At 39.0% G+C, this 15,156-nt stretch overlaps 1 long non-coding RNA gene across 1 annotated transcript; it reads left to right on the top strand.

Moving 5' to 3' along the window:
* The first annotated feature begins 8,197 nt into the window (after positions 1–8,197).
* LOC125778744 (uncharacterized) lies at positions 8,198–8,921 on the top strand. Its single transcript, XR_007422893.1, has 2 exons — positions 8,198–8,424; positions 8,501–8,921. It is a non-coding gene; the product is annotated as an uncharacterized LOC125778744 (long non-coding RNA).
* Positions 8,922–15,156: the final 6,235 nt, after the last annotated feature.

Genomic DNA, 15,156 nt, shown 5'->3' with positions numbered 1-15,156 from the left:
TACCTGAACAAATCATCGAATCGGTGGAACAGTCGCGTCGGACGATCATTGTGCTCTCGCAGCACTTCATCGAGTCGGATTGGGCGCGCATGGAGTTTCGCACAGCGCATCAGTGCTCGTTGAACGAGGGTCGTGCGCGCATAATAATGGTTAAATATGGAGAAATCGGGATAAGTGAGTTATTGGACAGAGAACTAAAGGCATATTTGGACATGAATACATATCTCGATTGGCAAGACGTCAGATTTTGGGACAAATTACTCTACGCCATGCCACATAAAGTTGGTAGTGAGAGGAATTCCGATATGCTAAAAACTAGCGGCAGAATGTATGTTATGGGACAAGTTGAGATGAATCGTTTGTGTGAGGAAATTGTTTAAATTTGTCACAGTTGGTTTGTGGTCTAGCAATTGGTTGCAGAATGGTAAGAGTCTTCACAAGTACATATACATATATTTATGAAAATACAAATATATTACAATTAATTGTTACTTCATCAATATTCAAAATGTTGCTACTAAGAGAAAGATGGAGATAATCTTGGCCAACGCTTACCAAGCAGTGGTGATCGCACAAACTTTTCAATCCCATTTTATTATATTTCAAGTAACTATTTAATCAATTTTCCTTGTATAATTAATTAATAAATACACAATGATCTCTGTTTATATATTTCTGCAAAACGTATTTACCTAAATACTTCAACTAGAAAGATAGCGTAATTTCGAGTGCATTGGGATATTTTGTGAATGGTCTTGAAAGGTGCAATGAAGAATAGTGCTGTCAGGTGCTGACCAAAATTTAGGTTAAACAAGTAATGAGGGTACTAACAAGGTAATGGAACTATTTCGATCTTAGGGCATTTTACATTTGAAGGAAAACATATAAAGTGCCAAAACTTAGCAGTAAATTAAGATATAAAACTCTTATTGGCGCAGGAGAAGACAGTAGTATGAGGGACCTGTGGACTAATAATATTGAAAAAGTGGGGATGGTCCCCACGTAGAAAGCTTTATGGGAGTAACATTTTGTCGATGGGGATGACGCCGCCCACTTTTAGGTGAAACCACATATTTTAGGATCCATTATGACATTATTCTGAGATTCTTATATACTATAAAACTGGGAGTAATCGGGCTACAACCACGCCTACTTCACACGTGGCACAAGCCTTAAGCCAAGATATGGCCCCCGGTCTTGTTTTGTTTCCTTGTCTGAAAAGACCGATCAAAGGCAAGCATTTTGAGACGCCTAAGAAAGGAGAATGCCTTCCGTGACGCCTTCAATGCTTGTAAATGGAGCTAGCAGCGCTGCTTTGACGCAGAAGGAACTTATTTTGAAAATATTTAGAGAATTGTAACGATTTTTTCAATAAAGTTTTATAAATCGACCCAGTTTTTCTTTACTTTCCGGATAAACCTTGTACAACATAAACATTTTCATTCATAATCGCAGGCGCACATTCAACAAGCGACCTCGCTTCATTCATAAAAGCAGACTCCGTAACGTCACCTCGAGCATGCTTTTGCCTACAAGCTTATTTTCGCGACGATGGCAAAAGCTAACAAGTAAGGGAGGGTGCAACCGAATATTTTATACTGTTGCAGCTTGCAAGAATCAACGCCAGGGAATACATTAAGGTGTAAAACGTCTAACAGAGGATCGGAAGCTAAGCAGTTCTATAGATTTCTAAGCTGGTGCATCCTGGGTAACGTTAATTGGCCTGAGGGCTTCACGACCTTTCAACTCCTGGACGACATTTGGCTTTGGGACTGCTTTTTGAGTAGGAGTAGCTATTTGGAATTTGGTAGAATCCTGGGCTGGTGGCGGCGGCATTCTGGCACCTGAATATGATGAGTTGACACTCACCAGAACGGGGTGACGGGCTAATGTCGCAACCGTCCCCGTCGCGTTAAGACGCTAGCAGGCCTCAAAGTACGTAGCAGCTACACCAAGACTACAGTAAGAGTCTCCTCAACAGGATTATGATGAGGAAAGCTGGTGCAAATCCGCCGTCAGATGAAATTGTGAAGGTCTTCTTACGCAGTGGAATCGCCAAGGCTAGCAGAGGAACCTCTGCTAGAATTATGAAACGCTCTATAGGAGGCAGAAGCAAAGCAGCTCTAGAGAGAAAGCTGAAGTCAGACCGGCGCTTGGCGGCCAAAATTGTGGAACGCTATGGTGATAAGTATACCGGTTAGATATCAGAGCAGCATACTAATACCCTCGAGTGGCCCAAGAAGGTGCTGAGCATGAGACCGATAGGGCAGGACCGGACAAGAACAGAGTTGAACCAGCGGTTAAACGGCAAAGGTCGTATGAGGAAGAAAACTCTCTTAGTATAAGACCGCAAACGGAGGCTGAGCCAACCTTTAGCGAAATCGCTAAAAGCGCTGTGTCAATAGACCTTGGCGCGTTCGATCGCAGCAGGCAGGAATGGAAGAAAGTAGCGACGGCTATCTCTTCAGCCTTCCTGAAGGTGGGTAGAGGAAACGCTGAGCTACCTCGAAAATGCGAGAGAGTCGGATGGCACCATGGGCTTCATAAGCTAATTAGTCTCTCAGGGGCGGAGATATGGAGAGAAAAGGTAGAAAACGAAGGAAACATATCGACAAGCGCCATTTCAGACGTGCTGACGTAGTGACGGCGAAATTGGAGTGTGACGCCCGAGATGTCAGGCTAATTTCTGCATAAATGCCGCACGACGATGAGGTGGAAACACCTTCCTTACGGTTGAAAAAGACCTTGGCAGAAAGGTGACGAAGAGGAACCGGTGTCATCATCGGTTTCGACGCCAACTCGCGACATTCAACCTGGGGTAGCTTGTACACTAATAGTAGATGTGAGTCGCTCTTTAATTTCATTGTTAGGCAAAATCTTTTCACCTGTAGTAGGGAAACTCTCTTACTTTTGGACTGAAGATAGGGAGGAGGTTCTTGACCTCATAATGGCCTCATACGGAATTGCTCCGCTGATCTCAAGCTGGAGGATCTTTGATGATCACTTTTCTGATAACAGGTATATCGGGTTTAATCTATACCAAGAATGTCTGCCCAGAAAGGTCTAGAAATACAAACTGGGAAGGGTACCGCAAGTGGCTCCGACAAACTCTCCCACGTGAGGTGTATTTATTGAACCCCAGTTCAATACAAAATTTTTAGATTTTCGTTAAACTTAAGTTTAACTCGTTGACCGGTGAATACTGAACTTTAGTTCAAATATTCTTATTAATACTAAACTTCGGTTTAGTGAATTGCGATGAGAAAAACACGACTTGTCGGACAGTCAAATTCTTCTGCCAGTGTATTTAAAAATTTTACTCAAGCTAGGTCTTACTTTCTAATATAATCGTTTCTTTCTTTATCTTTTCCTTTATTTTTTATTTTGGCGCAACCACTTGTAATTGCGACAATATTTGTCAAGTGGCCTACTTCTCTCATTACATATTGAATATTTCGTGTGGTCGCAAGGTTGTTGCGATAATAAAAAAGGAAATATGCAACATAAGTGATTTTGACTGAGACCTATTATATATGGTAACCCTAAGAAAGGTGATGAGGATTCCGTGGAAAAGCTTCTTCGAAAAAGTGGAGGGCTGTCTCGAGTCCTCCTGGTTTAGTCAAATTCTAGTTAAAAGCTCCAACTTATCTCAAGGACGCAAATAGGAAGTGAGCTCTGTGGACTGAAGATACACATCATATGTTCCTTAATGCTCACTCTCCTAGCACTACGTCTTCTGCGGGGATGTCTCTGCACTGCACAGCCTTTTCCGATTTATGGATGAACGACACTTCACATGAGCAATCAATTCGTTCAAGCCCCCCGACCAGACTGTAGTATACCAGTGTAGCTGCAACAGGCTGTCATTGAGCTGGTTGTAACCTATTTATGCGAACTGCATCAGTCTGAGTTACATCCAGGGGCCTGAAGACGAGACAGAGCTACAGTCATCTCGAAAGCTGGCAAAGGCTTAAAAACCAATTTAAAACCAAACATGAAGAAAGTGAAAAAAAAATAAAATCATTTAAGACAAACTCCTAAAAATTATTATTGTGCCATTTTTCCGATTCTGTGGATGTACTTTTTGAAGTATCCATGACCGGATATTAGCTGGGTTGTGTAAAAATCTACTTCTCCGAATTCACGGTTTGTTCATAAGGCTAGATCTTTTATTGGTCTGACCGTCTATCTATCATGTTGTTGTTGTATCTTTCCTTATTTGTTATATTGCGCTCTTGTCATTGTCCGATGATTTCTTTAGCTCCCACAGCCACTACCTCACCCCGCTTTTCCCTTTTAAGCGCGTCTGCCCAGATTTCGGCTCTGTATAATAAGACGCTGATTGTCGTCGACATTATGATATGCTTGTTTGTTAGCAGTAGTAGCTCTGTTTTCTCCGTAGCGAGGTAGAGGTTGTGTGAGTCGAGCCATGCTTGTGTCCGCATCATGACCTGGTTCAGCTTTCTTCGCGCTTCTTCTGTATTCCTTGCGGTGATTATTGCCGCAATGTCATCCGCGTAGCCCTTTATTTTCGGTTCATCTGGCATAGTTTTATTATAGCGTCGTGGCTAATGTTCCATAAGTCTATGCCTAGAATGGAACCTTGTGCTGATTCTGACGTGACCGCTATCTCTCGTGATCCCTCTTTAGTTTCCTACAGCAGTTTCTTGTTGTTAAGGTAGCTTCGCGCCACAGCTGAGGTAGTCGGGTATCTTAAAGCTTTTTTCGAGAGCGTCGATCATATCCACTCACTAGTGCTGCTGGGATCCCGTCCGGGCTGGGCGATTTGTTAGCCTTGCGCTTAATGTGTGTAATAAAATGTCCTCCGGATCTCTAGCCCGTTTTTTCTGTGTGGGGAATAGTGTGTTTACGATATGATCCATTTTGGCAGCGGTTAAGTCAGGTGGATTAGTCGAGTTTCTTCATCACTATTTTATACCGTGTCCCCCAGGGTTTTCTGTTTATATCCTCGCATAGTCCTCCATCTTATTTTTATTCTTCTTGATGTCTTCGATGGCGTGTTCCAGCTCCTTTTTTGCGGCTCCTCTGCATCTGGATCTCGTGTAGGATCTCCGAAGGCGGAGTTGGGCGATATTTTCAGTCCAGCAGTCAACTGCCGCTTTATATATGCTGTGGCAAGCCTTGGACATTAATTTTTGACAGGATCTTGTTATATTAAGCAATGTGTGCTCGACAATTTTTCTTGTAATTTTGGGGTTTTAATCGTCTATTGCTGAGATCAATTTCGAAGTATTTAGTTTTTTTCTGTACTGGTTAGCGTTTTCTCCGGCATCGATAGCGAAGGAAATGTGCTGATGATCGCTACCAGTGTAATCTTCCAGGACTTTCCGTTTTATTTCTTAAGCCTGCCATGCGATGTGATGATAGGGTAGTATCTGGTGTAGTTTTCTCGCATACCGGTCTTCTAAGCATTATTAGAAAAAGACACTCAGGATAAAGATCTAGTTTATAATCTGATCTGAATATTTTTTTCGGAGATTATGTTGTTACCTTGGTATCGTGAAGATACCACGTCAAATGCGCAAGTTTTCCATACAAGCCCTTCATTCCGATTGTTCGGTTTGTCTGGTAGCTATATGCTGTAGTTAACCGATCTGAACAATTTCTTCGGCGATAACATTGTTGCCTTAGAAAATAACCTGTGCTAACTTTTGTGAAAAGACATTGTCAAATGTGAAACGGAAAACTTTCACAAGAACTTTATTCCGATCGTTCAGTTTGTATGGCAACTATAAGTTATAGTGGTCCGATATCGGGAGTTCCGACAAATGAGCAGTTTCTTAAAGAGAAAATGACGTTTGCAAATTTTCAAAACGATATCTTAAAACTGAGGGACTAGTTCGAATTTATATACAGACAGACAGACGGACAGACGCATAGACGGATATGGCTAAATCGACTTAGCTCAACATAGTGATCATTTATAAAGGGTGATTTTTTAAGAGCTTGATAACTTTTTTAAAAAAAAAAAACCAAAAAAATTTCAAAATATCAAAGGTTCTTTATTTGAAACGTTAGATTGGTTCATGACATTTACTTTTTGAAGATAATTTCATTTAAATGTTGACCGCGGCTGCGTCTTAGGTGGTCCATTCGGAAAGTCCAATTTTGGGCAACTTTTTCGAGCATTTCGGCCGGAATAGCCCGAATTTCTTCGGAAATGTTGTCTTCCAAAGCTGGAATAGTTGCTGGCTTATTTCTGTAGACTTTAGACTTGACGTAGCCCCACACACAAAATAGTCTAAAGGCGTTAAATCGCATGATCTTGGTGGCCAACTTACGGGTCCATTTCTTGGGATGAATTGTTGTCCGAAGTTTTCCCTCAAAATGGCCATAGAATCGCGAGCTGTGTGGCATGTAGCGCCATCTTGTTGAAACCACATGTCAACCAAGTTCAGTTCTTCCATTTTTGGCAACAAAAAGTTTGTTAGCATCGAACGATAGCGATCGCCATTCACCGTAACGTTGCGTCCAACAGCATCTTTGAAAAATACGGTCCAATGATTCCACCAGCGTACAAACCACACCAAACAGTGCATTTTTCGGGATGCATGGGCAGTTCTTGAACGGCTTCTGGTTGCTCTTCACCCCAAATGCGGCAATTTTGCTTATTTACGTAGCCATTCAACCAGAAATGAGCCTCATCGCTGAACAAAATAAAGCGCGAAACACATTTCGAACCGAACACTGATTTTGGTAATAAAATTCAATGATTTGCAAGCGTTGCTCGTTAGTAAGTCTATTCATGATGAAATGTCAAAGCATACTGAGCATCTTTCTCTTTGACACCATGTCTGAAATCCCACGTGATCTGTCAAATACTAATGCATGAAAATCCTAACCTCAAAAAAATCACCCGTTATATACTCTATAGGATCTCCGACGCTTTCTTTTGGGTGTTACAACTTCGTGACAATCTTAAACTACCCTGTACAGGGTATGAATATATACATAACTGTAAAATATATAATAAGGCGAAATACGACCGAAAACCTATTAAGCAAAAGTACAAGCTAACCGAAACACCGATGAATATTAACCAAATAACACATATCGATGTTTTTACCAACAAGAAACATCGTTTTATCACTTTCATTGATAATTTTTTAAAATATGCAATGGCCTTAGAAGATAGAAACAGTCTTACAATAGTAACGGGTGATTTTTTTGAGGTTAGGATTTTCATGCATTAGTATTTGACAGATCACGTGGGATTTCAGACATGGTGTCAAAGAGAAAGATGCTCAGTATGCTTTGACATTTCATCATGAATAGACTTACTAACGAGCAACGCTTGCAAATCATTGAATTTTATTACCAAAATCAGTGTTCGATTCGAAATGTGTTTCGCGCTTTTTTATCGACAAATTTTGTTCAGCGATGAGGCTCATTTCTGGTTGAATGGCTACGTAAATAAGCAAAATTGCCGCATTTGGGGTGAAGAGCAACCAGAAGCTGTTCAAGAACTGCCCATGCATCCCGAAAAATGCACTGTTTGGTGTGGTTTGTACGCTGGTGGAATCATTGGAGCGTATTTTTTCAAAGATGCTGTTGGACGCAACGTTACGGTGAATGGCGATCGCTATCGTTCGATGCTAACAAACTTTTTGTTGCCAAAAATGGAAGAACTGAACTTGGTTGACATGTGGTTTCAACAAGATGGCGCTACATGCCACACAGCTCGCGATTCTATGGCCATTTTGAGGGAAAACTTCGGACAACAATTCATCTCAAGAAATGGACCCGTAAGTTGGCCACCAAGATCATGCGATTTAACGCCTTTAGACTATTTTTTGTGGGGCTACGTCAAGTCTAAAGTCTACAGAAATAAGCCAGCAACTATTCCAGCTTTGGAAGACAACATTTCCGAAGAAATTCGGGCTATTCCGGCCGAAATGCTCGAAAAAGTTGCCCAAAATTGGACTTTCCGAATGGACCACCTAAGACGCAGCCGCGGTCAACATTTAAATGAAATTATCTTCAAAAAGTAAATGTCATGAACCAATCTAACGTTTCAAATAAAGAACCGATGAGATTTTGCAAATTTTATGCTTTTTTTTTTTAAAAAAGTTATCAAGCTCTTAAAAAATCACCTTTTAAAAAAAATTAGATTCAATCTCTCTCTCAGAGGTAAACCAACAAAAGTTATGACACTCGATGAATTTAAATACCCAGCGGGATAATGGTTCACCGCTTACATTTTTCTTTGAAGAATGCTTCGAAGAAAATTCTATGTAGAATTCTTCGATACCAGGTAATGCATAAAAGTAAGCTATGCGGCTAAATTCTACTGTGTTCATATTTACAAGTCAAGTAAGTACGTGAAGAACGACAAATAAAATGTATAAGTAAATTTTTTCATTATTTCGTCAAATCATCAAGCAAAAAGTTGGTTACTATTTGGTAAGTTTTTCCTGTTTTTAACATTGAAGGACATAGCTTCAAATTTATAAACATACTCTTTCAACTTTTTTTGTAGAATGTGTGAAAGTTGAAGGCTTCACTGAATCGGAGTATATTCACCAAATTCAAAAAAGTATCAAGCTCGCCGTTTCTTCAAGTCTCGTTGTTTGGAAAAAAAAAACGAAAAAAGACTCAGCCACAAAAATAAAAGAAAACCATAATGGCTACATGAGTAGCGACCAACATCTCCGCTTTGGCAGCATCCCGGATCTTTCCGCTAGTTACCCGTCTGTATAAGTATATGTATATTTAACGTTTTTTAAAACCTGCTGTTTTCAACCTTTGAATATTTTATATATACATACATATATAATATGTATTTAACGTTTTTAAACTATTTCAATTTGTAATAATTCGGTTTAGTTAAACACATTTTGTTATAACAATTTTTAAGTGCATTTTGCATAAAATAAAACCTTTATAACGATTGTATTGAATCTAGTGCATTTTTCTCTTTAACAAAAAGTGTGAGTGGCCTATAAGGTGAGTTTTTGTACACATAATACTTATTTTTATACGAATATGCAATTTTTCCCATTGACCTTGGCATCAAAGAATTCTTCGTGAACTATGGCATCGAAGAATTCTTCGTTAACTATGACATCGAAGAATTCTTCGTTTAATATGGCATCGAAGAATTCTTCGTTTACTACGGCATCGAAGAATTCTTCGTTTACTTTGGCATCGAAGAATTCTTCGTCCCTATGGTAAGCGAAAGGGGTGATCTGTTACTTTTCGTAGGACATCGCCGTGTTAATTTTCATCGGTCGGGGTAAGCGATACAAACATGCTGCATCGTTTACCTTGCTCGCTTACCAATGTCTACCATATCCCGCTGGGTCAGTAAACATAAAAGAACTCTTAAGACATGAATGCATTGACGTTCATTTTAGAATACTCTGATGTAGAAAGGCTACACAGTACTATTTCTGAAAAATTTAGAACACTGGAGTCTATGAAATCACCACAATCTAGATAGAGGATAATAAAAACGTACAATCGAAATATTGAACGAACAGCGAGAAATTTTTTCATAATACGGAACAGCACGGGTACGTGAAGAACAAACTATTAGGCTCTTAGGCATAAATACGATTCAAGATATCGCAAACTAAATTTACAAAAAATATACTCTTTCAATATAAAAAGAAAAAAGAAATTTTCAGGTGAAATAGATCCTAAGCTCTTTGATATTATTACTGACACTTACGCCAGTGCAACCTCATCTCACAATTGAAAAAATTGAAACTAATCTTAGATACATGGAAGTTTGGATCGAAGACGTCCACCTCGCAGAAAAATACGACTCTATAGCAGATATAATAAATATAAAGGTAATATTAGGTATAATCAACACAATTCACAAAAATATATAACGTGGTGGCCTACAGGAAAAATCACAAATTTTGGAAATGCAACTTAACAGTATAAAAAGTAAAGCTTTGGCTTTAATACTACATCGACAGCGAAGAGGCCTACAAAAAAAATTTAATCACATACAATTATCGTTAGCGACAAGATCTCTGCCCTCTTCTATGGATACCGATCATTAACGACCTGCTTAAAAAACTGACTGACTGAACTTGACTGGTGGTTAATGTAGCTTTAACTAGGTCACGGCAACTTTCTAAAATGGTTTTAACCAGAAATATCCAATTTATTGTGATACACTAATTCGCTATGACTTCGCTTGCCACTTTTAGTGGCCTTGCTATAGATTTAATCATCTTACGAAAGAGTAAATTCTTTTGGAAAAAGTTTGTTTTTCTTATATTTCTAAAACAACAAACAAATTATCGCACAAGGCCGAGTGTTAAGAGAGTTTGCGGTTTTCACAAATATTTTGCTTGATAAGGAATTAAAACACGATTTAAGTTTCTTAAAGCGTATTATTAAATTTTAGTATTTCAGTAAGTGTAAGTGACTTGGTCTGCAAGCTCGATTTATTGTGGAGGAAATATAAAAACAATAACAGCAAATTAATAAATATGAACAAACTAAACGTACGCAATTTGTGTGTAATACTCACCTATATACCAAGTCAACTGATCATAAACAACAAATTTCTGTTGGCGCACACTACCGAAATGGAGTTAATCAAAACTACTGTTGGACCAGTCTCCACTTGGCCCCCCGATTGCTTTAAGGATGAGAAGACTACTTGTGATTGCTCTGGCGATTTTATTGTAGAATTGTCGAAGGACTCAATTTTATTAACATCGGTTTTAATTCAAACTTACGGATTCTGGCGGTAAGCTGTTCCATAGACTCAGAAACTGATATCGATTATCTACTCGAGCGCAAATTTCAGTCAATTTTACTTAAATCCCGGTATTTCGAAGTGAGAGATTGCAAGAATTTTTTACACGATAACTACATGAATGACAAAGTACGGGAAATTCTAATAAAAATATATGAGCTGAATAAAGTAACACTAGTCTATAACATTGCTCTTGCGGAACCAACGGTATATATTGGTGATGTGCTTCACCTGCAATTGATTATTAAATCAAATCGTAATGAAATCGGGGAAGCAGATATTATAAGCATACACACTGACAAATTTCCTCAGCTCAACCAACTGGAAACACTTACGCTTAGCGTACAAGGCCTAAGAAATCAGTACATATCGCTGCAAAACTTAACGAAAACATACTTTAAAAACTTCACTGCGCTCAGACAGCTTGACTTAGCCGGGAATAATATGAGAATGTTGGACGCCAACATCTTTGCAGCGCTAACGCAATTGAATAGTCTGAATTTGAGCCGTAATGAAATACGGGAATTGCCCGAAGGTCTGTTTGCATATCAGCGTCAACTTCTCATGCTGGATCTGAGTCACAATTTATTGACATATTTACCGCCACACCTTTTCGATCACACTCCTTGGATATGGCAGTTGAAACTTGGTGGCAATCAACTGCACGACACCACAAATCTTATGGAAAATCTGAAACCGTTGCATTATCTACATTGGCTAGACATAAGTCAGAATCAACTGCAAACTATTTGGAGCACCGACACTTCCGTCAATAGAACACCAAGGTTATTGACAAATTTTCGATACAACTATAAGTGCATGAGTTTCGCTTTAGCCGACGGTCTTAATTATATTATCAAGTTGCAACCAGAAAATTACGAAGGTGGCAAGATTAACTCAACGGTAATCAATTTAAGTGGCAATCGTTTGCGCGAATTCTCTTTGGATTGGCTTGTAGAAGCGAACATTTCATGCCCTTTTGAAATAAACCTAGAGCACAATCAGATTGAAAACATTTTTGCTTTACAAAATTTCTTCAGTGCAACTGCCGATTGCGCTCCCGAAATCAAAATAACTGGTAATCCGATCGTGTGCGATTGTAAATTTGCTTGGATTTACAATGAAAACTATCGTTCGCTGTTCAGTGGTTCACAGTGCGTTCAGACGTCAACCAAACTAGTAAAAGATCTCGTGCAGCTGGAACGTAAAGAACTGTGTGCTTGGGAACCAGTAATGTGCCCCAGCGAATGCAATTGTTACACACAATTTGAATTCCTCCACATCAATTGCAAGGGTGCGCAACATATCGAACAGCTCCCACGTCCCGAGCAAGTTGGGCTCAAGAATTCGGTACTCGATATTAGCAATAACAATTTCATTGCATTGCCGCTAAACACCACCTTCGGCTATGGTAACGTTTCGCAACTCAACGCGTCGTCCAATAAAATCACGAGCATAAATATCAGTCAACTGCCAACCAATTTGACGGTTTTGGATCTACGAAATAATCGCTTATATTCTTTAAATGATGAATTTTTACGTACATACCTAAATGACAGCTTAAAACTACAATATCTCTATCTAAGTGAAAATTCTTGGCTTTGCAACTGTTCCACGCTGCAATTGCTGTACACCATACGTACACATCGGACTCGCATACCCGATGCCGACCAGTTACTCTGTGTTAATCAGCCGAACGATACACTCCTAATAGCAAATGTGAAAGAATTTTGTCCAACTCCTGTTATGGTTGAACATAATCAGTACTTGATTGCAACTTTGATTAGTGTAGGGTTAACAATTATTATTTCACTTTGCATTATCGCTCTCTTCTATAAATATAAATTAGAAGTGGAAGTCTGGTTGTATAGCCACAACATATTGAGATGTTGCATTCGCGAATGTGAGCTGGATAAGCATAAAACATTCGATGCGTTTATTTCATATGCTCACCAGGATGCAGACTTCGTCAACCATACATTGCTGCCGCGACTCGAACAGTGCGAACCACCATTTCGTGTATGCACGCACGAACGCAATTGGCTGGCTGGCGCTTATATACCTGAACAAATCATCGAATCGGTGGAACAGTCGCGTCGGACGATCATTGTGCTCTCGCAGCACTTCATCGAGTCGGATTGGGCGCGCATGGAGTTTCGCACAGCGCATCAGTGCTCGTTGAACGAGGGTCGTGCGCGCATAATAATGGTTAAATATGGAGAAATCGGGATAAGTGAGTTACTGGATAGAGAACTAAAGGCATATTTGGATATGAATACGTATTTGGATTGGCAAGACGTCCGATTTTGGGAAAAATTACGCTACGCCATGCCACATAAGATGGGTGCACAGAGGAATACCGATATGTTAAAAATTAACGGCAGAATGTATGTTATGGGACAAGTTGAGATGAATCTTTTGCGTGAGGAAATTGTTTAAATTTGTCCCAGTTGGTTTGTGATAAAGCAATTGGTTGCAGAATGGTAAGATTTATAACAAATATATATATTTATGAAAATACAAATATATTACATTTTATTGCAGTTACTACGTGAAATCTTCCGATTCTTCTGTGACACAAAGAGTTATTCGAAATGTTGCTACTAAGAGAAAGATGGAGATAATCTTGGCCAACCTGCTTACCAAGCAGTGGTGATCGCAAAAACTCTTCAATTCCATTTTATTATATTTCAAGTAACTATTTAATGAATTTTCTAGTATAATTAATTAAAAAATACACAATGATATCTTATTACATATTTCTGCAAAACGTATTTACCTAAATAATTTAACTAGAAAGAAAGCGTAAGTTCGAGTGCAATGGGATATTTTATGAATGGTCTTGAAAGGTGCAATGAGGAATAGTGCTGTCAGGTGCTTACCAAAATTTAGGTTAAACAAGTACTGAGGGCACCTACTGAGGTAATGGAACTATTTGCTACTTCCTACATTTGTATAAAGTACCGTAACTAAATACAAAACTAATATATAGAACTGTATTTTGGCACAGATGTAATCTCACTAGTATGAGGTATCTAAGAACTAAAATTTTTGAAAAACTGGTCGTGGCCCCGATCTCTGTTTGCTTTAATGTACCGCCCACTTTCCGGTGACACCACTTATCTTGGGACTCAATTGACTGATTTCAATCAAAATCAAGATTCTTATGTACTATAAAAATGGGCGAAATCGGACAACAGCCACGTCTACTTCACATATAAATACACATACATTTTAATTCCATTTTATTCTTTCACTTTCCAGTGTAATACACATAAACCGCAATTAAAGGAACAGGATAAAACTTCGCTGGAATAATGGCTTAAGGAGCTATAATAGTGTAACGCATAAAAAATTAGGCGATTTTCGTGAATTTTTTTAAGAGAAAGTATTCTCTTTTAAAACGCTCCATATGCTTTCTGCCCTTCCTGATGGGATATCATTTATTTTGTCACTAATTTCACTTTCAAATAGGCGTTTCATACCTTCGTCTCTCAAATTATCAAGATTTGGCTTAATTTTAGGCTTACTTTTTTAATTATGGCTGGTTCAATGGTTTTGCAAATAACTTTAGCATCATTGATCTATCAGATTTCGGCACAAATCCGATGATAGATTTTGCAATGTTTGCTTTAACTATAATGCCTACACCATTGCGGTGATTTTTAGTTTGGTTGCTAGAGAAACAGAACAGTGTACTATCATTGTCATATGATTTGCTGGGAAGTATACTTCAGTGGTTTTCCCTTGCCTTCTGAAGGGTTTACTGTTTTCCATCTTACACATTTATATAGCGAACCGCTTGATACAAGTACAGACGACCGCTTTCAGCCGTACTTATAGTCACAGACGCTGATATATTGTGGATTGCTTTTAGCTTCGATATTCATCAGCGACCTTACCGGAATGGGTGGCCCTACTGGTAGCTACGCTACCGCCAACATCGCTCTTTGGATCATTATATCTACTGAGCCCCCTCATCCCGTCAAGATAGCAAATCCCCAAGGGGGTATAAGTACATGCATACATATGTATATTAATTCCTTGGCACATTTGTCTGTATATTTACGAAAGCAAATACGAGCTATATAAGGAACGCATCTTTTCGCATCTCCGTTGTCATGGGCAACCAATGGCCGAAGCTCACGTTTTGTCAAAGAGTCAAAGTGGCGAAATACTGACGCGACGACAAAGCGTCACAACATTGTATTGTTGGTAGAAAATTCGAGCTGTGCCGAAAAACTCAAACGAAGGAACGCCGATTGTCACTGCTTCCCTTGCCGCTGTAACAGCTTCGCCTACAAATGTGCATAAATATGTACATATGTATCTATATGTATGAGCGTGAATACATATTGACGAAGATTTTTGCGAGTCACGGAAAAATATTTTACAATTGACAAATATTATAA

The sequence above is a fragment of the Bactrocera dorsalis genome, chromosome 1, assembly GCF_023373825.1.
Source record: "Bactrocera dorsalis isolate Fly_Bdor chromosome 1, ASM2337382v1, whole genome shotgun sequence".
In the NCBI taxonomy this organism is placed as follows: Eukaryota; Metazoa; Arthropoda; class Insecta; order Diptera; family Tephritidae; genus Bactrocera; species Bactrocera dorsalis.
Note: the sequence above shows the minus strand (reverse complement) of the source record. Positions and strands in the feature narration are given on the sequence as shown.